This window comes from Ursus maritimus, unplaced genomic scaffold (genome assembly GCF_017311325.1).
Source record: "Ursus maritimus isolate PB19 unplaced genomic scaffold, ASM1731132v1 scaffold_5, whole genome shotgun sequence".
In the NCBI taxonomy this organism is placed as follows: domain Eukaryota; kingdom Metazoa; phylum Chordata; class Mammalia; order Carnivora; family Ursidae; genus Ursus; species Ursus maritimus.
Window position 1 is genome coordinate 57,163,924 of NW_024426663.1, and position 10,904 is coordinate 57,174,827.

Sequence of the window (10,904 nt, forward strand, 5' to 3'; positions counted from 1 at the left end):
TCATCCTGGGCCATCTAACACACTGAAGCTATCCTAAGGTACACCACTGGGAATAATACATATTTGCTATATATTTAATTCCTAAGAAAGCAAGGACACTTTAAGGAACTTAACAGGGAATTACTGGGGTGCCTGGGTGGCTCAGCCCTTAAGCATCTGCTTTCGGCTCAGGTCATGATCCCAGGGTCCTGGGATTGAGCCCTGCAGAAGACTGCTTCTCCCTCTCACACTCCCCTTGCTTGTGTTCCCTCTCTCACTGCCTCTCTCTCTCTCTCTCTCTCTCTGTCAAATAAATAAATAAATAAATAAATCTTTAAAAACAAACAAAAAAACAAAATAAAAAACCAGGGAATTATTTTCTTTTGCAATAAACATCCCTAAAAAGCTGTTTCAAACTGATAACAGATAAATTTATTTAACATTTTTAACATTTTAATATTTTTTATAAATAGTAAAGCCGTATAGGATAATCAGGGACATTAAGACAAATTCTGTTTTCTCTTTTTTTGCTCTGAGGCCACACTAAACCAACCTTTTACAATTCTAAGTGTCAAAATGAGCCTTTTCCTTAAAAGCCAAGTCTTGTTAGGGTAATGCAGTGTGGGCTAGTTAATAAAACAAAAAACAGAAACTAAACTGAACATGCCCAAGATACGTTTCAGGGAATTTCTATTTCTACCTTTAAAACCAGAGATTCCCCCAAAATCTAAAATCCCATTAGGAACTACACAGGACAACCTGTGTAAGGTGAGCCAGTTAATTCTCAACAATATTGCAGTTTGAGTGAATAATTAAATCTAGTGATCAAACACCTTCAAACTGAGATTTAGGGGGATCATAAATATAACAGAAAGGAAGAGGAATTATCCCAATACAACTGGAAAACAGGGAGTGAGGGGGAAAAGGTAAAGCGATTACATACTTGTGAATAAGACTGCTGAAGAAAAAAATAACTGGGCTGCAAATGGCTAGTGACAAAGTGGAAGGCTTAGCCAATGTACAAAAAAACATAGCTCTGCCTAGCTCCAGGTCCCTCCCCTCCAACCACAGGCACTGCACTAAGGGGAAGAAATGCCTTACGGATGAGGTGTGGATAACTGCTCGTCATTTTAGCACGAATTCTGGGAACAATTATCACAAGATCAAAATACGAATATGACGATCTATAACTCACAATACAGTTGGTAATAAAGGACAAGAATAAGGAAAACCAAGTATCATTAAGCCAAATGAGGCAAGACAACGACACTTAGCCAGTTTGTGAAACAAAAGGGAAAGGCACCACCAAAGAATGGATGCCAAACAGGGAAGAATGAATATGAGGCTACAGTCAGGCTGCTAGAAAAAACCCTATGTGCAGTGCAGAGTTCTAAGCAGAAAGATATATTTCAAGAGGAATTTCAAAAAGTCAGAAATAACCAAGGAAGAGACTTAATCCAGGGGACAGAGAAGGTAGAGGGAAAACACGGTAGAAATCCAACTATGACGGGAAGACACACCAGCTCAGGGGTACACAGACCATGATAGTGATGGCAGTAGAGACAGAAAATGAAGAGCTGTGATGGGCATTACAAATAAACAATCAATAGGACTTGGAGACCACCTACAAGAGAAACAAGGGCAAGCAAGAAAGGTAAAGGTTTAAAAGCTAAAAAGGGCAATTGTAGTTATAGGCAAGATGAGGCAAGAAAGTGCTGGTGAAGGGCTGGCTGTAAGGGCGTAAGCACTGATACACCTCCAAGGAGATGTGAAATTAAAGCTCAAGAGAGACACAATATGTAGATTTGCAGGATCAAACAAAGAGAAGTAAGGTGAATCTATGAGAGTAGGTATTTCATTTATTCACCATTTACTGGGTCTAATAAGCCAGAAACTCAGGCTGAAAAAAACACTATCTGTAATCTCAGAGATCTTGAATAATGGAAAAAAGAAGAGGTTCTACGAAGAACTTCATATGCTAGTTAGCACAACACTTAATTTTCTTCTAGCTCTGTTTCCATATGATAACAAAGATGGGGGATTAAAATAGAGTAAAAAAGGAGGGGGGCACCTGGGTGGCTCAGTCGGTTAAGTGTCCAACTCTTGATTTTGGTTCAGGTCATGATCTCAGGGTCGTGAGATCGAACCCTGTGTTGGGCTCTGCATTGGAGCCTGCTTCAGATTCTCTCTCCCTCTGCGCCCCGCCCCCCACTAGCTCAAGAGTGCTCACTCTCTAAATAAAAAAATAAAATAAAATAATTAAATTAAATTATATAGAGTAAAATACATATACAGCAAGCCCAGAAGGCCAGTAACTGAGCAGGCAGGAATGTGTGCTACTTCTTATGTCAGAACCTGGAGGTCCTTAAGAATGTAAGTATGAACTTATTATCTGCTATCACCTTAGCCTTCTATAGTCTACGTCTGGTTTACGAAGACCTGACTATCTAAGCCTCTCAATTATTTTGTCATTTCTCTGATGACCTCAGAGCTAGAGAGAAAACCAAAGTAACAATAAGACCAAGAAATTCTCGTGTGTTAAGTTCCCAGAAATTCTTCGAGAAACTGCAAACTACTGATGAGACAATAATGCAGAGTACCTAATAAATACAAAGAAAAGCAATGGTATCTAGCTATAAATGAAAACACTGTAAAATTAAGAAAGATCATTCATTACAAAAGGATCTAACACATTACAACACACACACACACACACACACACACACGTTAATTCTATTTCGGCTCAAGCATCCCTTCTTCAGGGAAGCCTCCCTAGACGCTGCGTGTACGTAAAATCCCCCTATTATATACACTTAATGCATGTATCATATACTTACAAAGCGTGCTACTTTGAAGCACTTAACATACCTATATTTTTACATTTAACTGTCCAACANNGAAAGAGTGCAAATTCTTCAAGACTATAAAGGAGAGGAACCGTAACTATTTTCACTTACCGCTGAAAGCCCTGTGATACATATGCTCACGAAATATTTGTTTTAACGAATGAAAGAGAATGTGCTAAAAAGCTTTTGAAAGGACCTCAGCTGAAGGGTTGGGGTACTTCTCACTTTCTGCTTCATACAACTCTGTACTTCTTAAAACAAACGTACTTCTTATATTAGTCAGGGGAAAAAAACAAATTTCAAATCAAAGTCCAGCTGTACTTCAGCCATTTTAAAATTCTTACTAAAAAGCAATGAGAAACGAGGGGCAAACACCTTCTGCTCCCAATTCATCTTTCAAAAGCATTTATCTTCCCATACTGGAATGTCTTTTGTACCTCAGAGATTCTACAAACGCCATTCTCTGCCTGAACCACTTTCCTCAAGCCTCAACCACTAATTTCTAAGCTCTCTCATCATTCAGGCTTCAGCTTCAGCTGTCATCCCAGAGACCTTCCCTGATCACCCCATAACCCTTTATAAAGTAGGTTTCCCCCAATCCCTAATCCAATACCATGCTCATCTCCTTCACTCTATGAACCAATGGGGAATTATTTGTTGACTTGATTTTTTCTCTCCCACTAGAATGTAATTTTTAAGAAACAATACTAAGCATATTCAGAGAACTTGTTAAATTTATTCAAGTAATTCATTCAAAAGTATATTTTTTGAGGTAGCATTCTAGGCGCCGGGAACACACACGTGAATAAAGGGGACCAAAACCTTTGTCCTCATGTAGCATTACATTCTAGTAGAGGGAGACAGACAAAAGACAATAAACAAGTGATTATTACAGTTGGGTGAAAAGGGCTATGGAGAAAAATAAAGCAGAGGAACGTAGATGGGAAGTGCTGTGGGAGAGGTGTGATTTTAAACAGGGTTGCTGAACTGGGCCTCACTTGAATAGGTACCAACAGAGTCAAAACTTGAAGGAAATAGGAGCAAGCCAGGCAGGTTCTGTGGAAAATCACGGGCAGGCAAAGGCAACAGGCAATGTAAAGGTTCCAAGATGGGAGCATATCTGGCACTCTGGTAACTGCAAGACCAGTGTAGCCTGAGAATAAAATGAACAAGGTGGGGGAAATAAGAAACGGGGTTAAACAGGTAAGAGACCCGCATATAAGGACACTGACTGTTAAGTCAAATGAGGAGCCATTTGAGAGTTCTCTGATGGAGACATGACAGTTTTGACTAACAACACTAAAGAATTAACTCTGGCTGATGTGTTGAGAATAAATAGTAAGGGTAAAAGTGGGAGACCAGTTCCAAGTTGCAGTCAGCTAAGTGAGAGATGATAATGGCTTAGACCAGAGTGATGGCAGTGGGTGGAGAGAAGTAGACAACTTCACATACATTTTAGGGAATAGTAAATTTCCTGATGGAAGAGATATGGGGAATGTGAGAACAGAAGAGTCAACAATGATTCCAAGGTGTCAGCACCGACTACTGGAAGAACAGGATTTGGGGGAAGGCCGATAGCAAAGCTAAAGGAAGATGAGGAGTTACATTTTACATACATTAAATGTATGAATGAAATGTTATTAAGCTTTACCAGGCTTCCATTTCAAATGAAATCATATGAACATCAAAAACCCAAAGATCCTGTTCTTACCTCCAGCTACTTGAGTAGGACCTCTTCATCAACTCCCATAAAGACATCCACAAATCACCTTCCACACTCCTCCCAGACACAGACACACACAGGGCTCATGCCCAGACTTGACAAAACAATTCATAGAAACAGCTCCCTCACTTTCTGCCCCAACACCTCTCTAACTGCTTCAATCCAAAATAAAAGGCAAGCAACCAATCCAAAAATTTCACCCAACACTGTCAGCCAAAACAGAACCTGCTGAGCACATCAACCCACGCAAATAAATGCCCATGTGGGTCACAACCCATCAAATCTCAGCCAAACCTGTAGAAAAGAATTACAGATGGAGATGCTAAAGAAAGAAATTTCTTTTTTTTTTTAAAGAAGATTTTATTTATTTATTTGACAGAGACAGCCAGCGAAAGAGGGACCACAAACAGGGGGAGTGGGAGAGGAAGAAGCAGGCTCCCAGCAGAGGAGCCTGATGTGGGGCTCGATCCCACAATGTCAGGATCACGCCCTGAGCCAAAGGCAGATGCCCAACGACTGCGCCACCTAGGCGCCCCTAAAGAAAGAAATTTCTTATAACCATTCCACAAAATTCAGATTCATTAGGTTTGAGATTAGGGCCCTACCTCCCACCATTTTAACAAGAGTCCCAAATATGCAGCAGGTTTCAGAACCAGGGCCCTTAGGATCACCTGCAATGGAGGAAAGTCACTTGCCTATATATACATAGGCTATAAATACATATATATACATATACACATATACGTACATATATATACATCTCCAAGGTAACTTTTTTGTGGCTGGTGGGGGTAAAGCTTTAAAAAAAATCCTTCCCTATGTTTCTATTACCAATAGTAGTCACCAAGTATCAGCACCACTAGTGTCAAACCAATCTCAGATCCAGACATACAATTACTAAAACATGTAAGTAAGCCACATCCATGGCAGCAGGCAGAAAAGAGAAACCACGGGCAAGTTGCCTACAAGCTTTCCTAGATTCAGAAATCCCATTCTTTATGGGAACATCTATAAGGAAGAGGGGCTACAATCAAATGGGCATTGAAAAAACTTTCGGTAGAGAAACTGAAATCTCCACTTTTCCCAATCGTGGCTCTTAATTTCCAAAGATACTAAAAGTGCTCATAGTGGATTTCAAAGCCATTCAGGAGCTGAACTCATGTTCCCTGACACTTCTCACAGAATAATCTTACACAGTCTCTCTTTGTGCCCACACAAGTCTCTTTTTATCTCCCACATCCAGACTTTTGTTTCCCAGTTTTTAATCACTCTTTAAACTTCACCTGCTCTTCTAAGTCCTCTAATTAAGCAGAGCCTGATCTAGATGTATACTCACCCCCACAGAGCCTGCAAGATTTCCTATATTACTACCAGATGTGCTTGAGTATACTTGTACAGGCTTGTAGGCACAGGAATAGACACAGAGCTGGTCAATCACTACACTGCTTTCCTTTAAATTATAAAATCGTCCAGGGCAGACACCAAATCATTGCACTGTAAAATGTGTCTCAGGACACAAAGCACTAACCTGTATACATAATGCTTTAGGAAGATGTTCTCCAGATACCTCATGTGCACCCCCCAGAGTTCAAGTCACAAAGAAGAAAAGGGAGCAAATATGGCTCTGGGTACCTTTTCAGCTCCTGTCATCATTCATTTAATTTACACTTCCACCTCCAAAGAGTGGAAATTAAGCAAGCACTCGCTAAAGTGGGTAAAGAGATGTGAATAAAGGGAAAGAAAACAGAAGACTAGCTTTGAAATATTTCTACAGTACCCCCTTTCCTGGGAACATACAAACCAGAATAACTAGATCTCAGGTTATACAGCCTACCAGTTAGGATGCAAGACAGATCCTAACACATCATGAAAACAAAACTGACAAAACAAAACTTGCCTTGAAAGCACCAACCATATTCTGAGATCATAGTTAAATTTGAAAAGTGTAAGACACTTTTCAGAACTCCAAGTGCTATGCTTAGAGAAAGGTGGGATAGTGACACCAGTTTTTTTCTTACTGTTATTTTCAGCAATAACAAAACACACACAGAAATCATTTTCAGCAATAACAAAACACACACAGAAATCATTTTCAGCAATAACAAAACACACACAGAAATCAAAAGGAAAAATATAGTTAGGATCTCACAACACATCAAACCACTGTCAAATTTTCATAGAGTATACTAGTCTGGAAGTTGTATATACACAATAGACAGAGACTGGTATACCAAAGAATTCAAGAGCAAAACCTGTTTACAAAATGTACTTTAAAGGAGGGCACATATTGCATGGTGCACTGGGTGTTATACACAACTAATGAATCATCGAGCCTTACATCGAAAACCGGGGATGTACTGTATGGTGACTAACATAATATAATAAAAAATCATTATTAAAAAAATAAAAATAAAATAAAAACAAAACAAAACAAAAAAACAAAATGTACTTTAACACTAGCTTCCAAAATCAATTACAATTATAGTACTGCCCATAGAGAACTAATAAAGAATTCCTTCTTCTAAAATAGTATCACAACCAAGTTAGGAATACTATAATAAAAGCAGGAAGAAAAGTCACTTAAACTGCCTCTCTACTATGATAGGACCAAAATTTCTCCACCTAGCTGCCCAAAGCAAAACAAGACAAAACAAAACAAAAAAACAAACCTACCAAAACTTAAAAGCTAGGAACTAGCTTACTATTTCTGAAAAACCTACTATGTAATTACCCTATCTTTTCAAACTTATAAAACAGTAAAATTTTAGAATATGAAGGTGACATACAAAAATGGGAAATATCGTCCTAACAACAATCTATTTCTTAACAATTCTTCAAAAAGAATTGTATATCTTAAACTTCCAACTAGTAAACATACCTCTCAGATTCACAGTTCTAGACAATGGCAATAAACTGGATAATCTAGCACTAAAAATTCCAATTCTTTTACTCTATTAGCTTTGGAAGGATAAAAACAAGGTGTGAGAAGCCATGGACAGGCTTCCTGGGGTCATGCATCATCTTTTAAGTGGGAAAGCACCCTACCTCTGTGCAGCCTTCTTGGGTCCTATCCTTCCAGATAACTCTCTTCTCCAGAATATTCGGACTGATAGAGATAAAAATCATCTCTCAGGCTGCGACTATCCTTTATAAAAGGAAATTTTCGTCAATGTCTTTGACTTTACAAGTAGACCAGCAAACCCAGGGGATGTAAGACAGTGGTAACATCTGAAGAAATAAACTATTTTGGCTTCTTCTTTGTGGTTAGTATGAAACACACACACACACACACACACACACACACACACACACACACGAGAAGACAGGGAACATGGACCCTCTAGAAGAAAACAGTGAAGTATGATAAACCAAAGGAATAAAGGTGGCTATATCCTAAAGTATACTTAAGCAGGCTCTGAAATTCACCCAAATGTGTGGCTCAGTGCCTAAACCAACATATACATCTGGTAATAATAAACACTGATAAGTCATAAACAAAAAGGGCTTTCTTAATTCAAAAATTCTAGAAACTACTGGTATAACATTAAAATTTACATAAAACCCTATCAAACAATATGTGTGAAACAGATGTTTTTTAAGATAGTATTAGTATTTCAACTTAAATTACTAAGATGAAAAACTGGTATTTTACTGCCTAGTCTTCAGAACACTAAAAAGCCAGTATCTTTGATTTGACCAAGTTACAAATCTGTTTTCAGTAGACAGAGAAAACATATTGCCTCTGTTTAACGCAAAGGACAAAAAAGATCATCACTGCGAATCATAATGTTTGGGTTCATGATGAAAACAGGAAACAGACAGGCTGCCCAGGTATAATTATGGTTATAGTGTAATGTGCCTTCAGGTTCAGCCAAAAATTAAAACCCAGTGAAGAGTAAGCAGAATTTACTTGCCTCTACCTTGCTGTAGAAGGGAACTTTTAATAATACTTCCAGCAACATGTTACATAACCAACAGTAAACAACAATCTGATTCAAACCTCATTAGTAACAACATTCTGCCACTGTCTCCCACTGAAATTAATAGCTGACTTTGCCAGAGGGGAAAGAAAAGCAACACCTATCTACCCATTTCTGTGGCGCCTACCTAGGTGAACCAGACAAGTAGATAACACCACCAAATCTGCACAGAACCTACAAAAATAATTTATTCTTCTCTTTTCCCCAGTCCACTGCTGGCTTTCCTCCTTTTTACCAGACTGTATTATATAGATGCATTTAAAATCTAAGAGGAAAGCGAGCTGAAGAAGTTCACCTAACTTTTATTGCCTATTTTAGCTATTTCAGATCTGAAAGGAATGGAAGGATAAACGATGAGTGAATTTTTGTAACAAAGATACGTGGTAACGTTTATGCAATAAAAACAGCTATGTGAAAAAGAACTGCACACTGACTGAGAGATCCGCAATATAGAGGGAAAGAAAGGAGGATGTAATCGTGCAAACAATCAAAACAAAAATTAAATTTTTAAAATCTAAAACGTATTATGTACCACCTTTGTGAAGGTTAAATTTTGTTAAATTGTCTCTTATGAGTTGTTCCCTATTCTTATAATCTCGGGGTTCACCACAGAGGGAAAAAATAGCTACCAAAAAAAAGAGTAAAAGAAAAAAAGGGGGAGGTGCCTGGGTGGCTCAGTCATTAAGCGTCTGCCTTCAGTTCAGGGCGTGATGCCAGGGTCCTGGGATTGAGCCCCGCATCGGGCTCCATGCTCCGCTGGGAGCCTGCTTCCTCTCCCATTCCCCCTGCTTGTGTTCCCTCTCTCGCTGGCTGTCTCTCTCTCTGTTAAATAAAGAAAATCTCAAAGAAAAAGAAAAAAAAGAATTTGTACAAATCTGTAAATAATCCCTTATTAATTTGAACACACTAATTTCCTAACAGTATTCTGATCAATACATGTGAAACTGTCACATTTTGTCTAGGTATTGTTTTCCTTACAACAACCACTACCACATTGACATCTAGCAGAAATTTCACCGTACTTGCAATGTCACTACATCTACTGGTACTAAGGTTTTTGAGCCTTTCAGGTTTCAAATTAAAATTGAAAACTCGCTCTGGGCAATTTGGACTCTAAGGAAATTCAAGTACTCTAGTTTTCAAGAACTTACATTTCTTTTTTTTTTTTTTTTTTTTTTTTTAAAAGACTTTATTTATTTGACAGAGAGACAGCCAGCGAGAGGGAACACAACCAGGGGGAGTGGGAGAGGAAGAAGCAGGCTCCTAGTGGAGAAGCCTGATGTGGGGCTCGATCCCAGAACCCTGGGATCACGCCATGAGCGACTGTGCCACCCAGGTGCCCCCTTAAATTTAATTTTTAAAACAGCAACTCAAGCACCCTTTCCTCTCAACTTCTGTGAAGCCAAGCCGCAACCTACCCCTATCCAGCCTTTGTTGCTAGATAAGAGCATTTCTGGCAGTGCTAGGCAACACGCATGATGTGACAAACCCAACCAGACTTCAAAACTTTTTCCACAGAAAGATAAGGTAAACAAGATATACTTAGCACCACACCCATTTAAACGCACAAGCAGCCAGGAATGTCCCCCCCCCCCCCCTTCTAGACCTCCAGCTGGTCAGGAAACAATGTCTCTGCAATCAAGATAGCGATCTGGCCCAGGGTGTTCGGGCATTCCTCACCTCCAGGATGGCCTACAGCTCCATTCTCCAATGCCATCAAAAGCAGAATTGGAACATTTTGTTAGGAATCGGGCACACGTCCAAATACCCGGGCTATCCTTGCCCCAGTTCTTTTTGCAACTAATATCTGTTTTTGGCTACTGAGCATGCTCCGACTTAAGACAGGCGCCACATGGGAGTTTTCAAAGCTTAGGCTCCAAACTCCACGTAATAACAGCAGCTGAAAGGGGAAGAGAGGGAAAAGGGAGGGGGAGAGACCGGAATATGAATTTGAGTGCTGATACTAAAGTGAAAGACCGGGCAGAGACCGAATATGATGACGGCAAACAGGCACAGCTTGGCATTCTCCTTGCACCAATGCAGAAGTTCACAAGAAAGGAAAAGAAATTTTTGCAATGGTGAACACTGGCACGGCAAGTGGCAGAAACCAGGTCTAACTACCAGTTGAGTGCAGTAGCAGGTCACAAGTGCCCAGAGTGTAATTCCCACCGATAAGCGTGGATCCTTATCTCTGAAACACAAAGCGACGGCGGCACGGATTCATCAAGCCATTGGACAGCTTTGCAGGGTAGCAGATCAGACGGCTCGACCGGACACGGCGATCCTACCAGGGGTGTGACTGAGGGTGGCGCTTAGATGAGGCAGAACAAACCGCTCCTCCGGACCCAAGCGGGGCCGGGGATCCCCCCCCCCCCC

At 39.9% G+C, this 10,904-nt stretch overlaps 1 protein-coding gene across 3 annotated transcripts in view; it reads right to left on the bottom strand.

Moving 5' to 3' along the window:
- Positions 1 to 10,904, bottom strand: part of SMAD5 (SMAD family member 5) — a 54,789-nt gene that overhangs the window by 43,378 nt on the left and 507 nt on the right. Inside the window, exon 2 of one of the 3 annotated variants that reach the window (XM_040622412.1) lies at positions 10,209 to 10,428. The exons of 1 other annotated variant lie outside the window; for it this stretch is intronic. The gene's annotated coding sequence lies outside the window, so the exon portion shown is untranslated. Of the gene's footprint in view, positions 1 to 7,593; positions 7,848 to 10,208; positions 10,429 to 10,904 lie in introns of those variants that run through there. One more of the 3 variants, XM_040622413.1, reaches the window with a different exon arrangement.